This window comes from Populus euphratica, unplaced genomic scaffold (assembly GCF_000495115.2).
Source record: "Populus euphratica unplaced genomic scaffold, PopEup_1.0 scaffold391.1, whole genome shotgun sequence".
Lineage (NCBI taxonomy): Eukaryota > Viridiplantae > Streptophyta > Magnoliopsida > Malpighiales > Salicaceae > Populus > Populus euphratica.
The window spans coordinates 13,122-13,533 of record NW_011500281.1 but is presented as its reverse complement, the minus strand read 5'-3'; positions in this window follow the sequence as shown (position 1 = coordinate 13,533).

Genomic DNA, 412 nt, shown 5'->3' with positions numbered 1-412 from the left:
AAAATAAAAACATAAATAAGATAAAAGTTAACTATTGAGAGAAAACAATATAATTTGATGACTAATTGAAAAGCAAAACATAAGCAATACAAAGAGAGAAAGTAAAAGCATGATTTTGATCTGGAAACCAAGATGTCTAAATGCATGGCAAATGCCTCCTTTTATAGGCCGAAATTAAAAACAATTGATTTGATTCCTAATTGATGAATGGGTGGCCACTCTTGACTTAGTAACAATCCTTATCTTCTCTTATCTGAATAAAACGTCATTGATAATGTCAAAATGTGAACTAGACCTCCATATGAAATTGTAAGAAATTGTTTCAGCTTTCCAAAAAAAAAAAATTGAGATCCTTTGCACTTTTAGAACTCAAGATATGGGTTGAACATTGAATATTGTCTAGGTTATAGGA